Source organism: Sinocyclocheilus grahami, unplaced genomic scaffold (genome assembly GCF_001515645.1).
Source record: "Sinocyclocheilus grahami isolate Dianchi unplaced genomic scaffold, SAMN03320097.WGS_v1.1 scaffold9925.1, whole genome shotgun sequence".
Classification (NCBI taxonomy): Eukaryota; Metazoa; Chordata; class Actinopteri; order Cypriniformes; family Cyprinidae; genus Sinocyclocheilus; species Sinocyclocheilus grahami.
In genome coordinates, this window is record NW_015512934.1 from 7,425 (window position 1) to 7,863 (window position 439).

Sequence of the window (439 nt, forward strand, 5' to 3'; positions counted from 1 at the left end):
TGCGTGTGCAGTGACTGTTCTGCACCACATGCAAAGTGTGGCATTATTAATGCACTGCTCCGTATGAGTAATGAGGGCAAAAGTAACCGGGACAATGCTCATAACTTAAGTAGGCAGAAAACAGAAACTGTATAGTGTAAACCACAGAGTTAACAAAAGAGTATTTCAGCTATAAAGCACTTGTGGGCAGACTATACTGCGACTATAAAAGCTGATGTTAGGCGCGTTACAGCATACCTGCCACAAACAAATAAATAAACCAAATTATAATTAAGAAACCAAATAAAGACACCAAACAATAAACAAATACAGAAACCAAGCAATAAACAAACACAAACAAAGAAACTTAATAAAGACAGACTGATAAATTGATAGATAGATTGTTACTTAGTTAATAATACAGGTGCAGCTCAATAAATTAGAATGTCGTGGAAAAGTT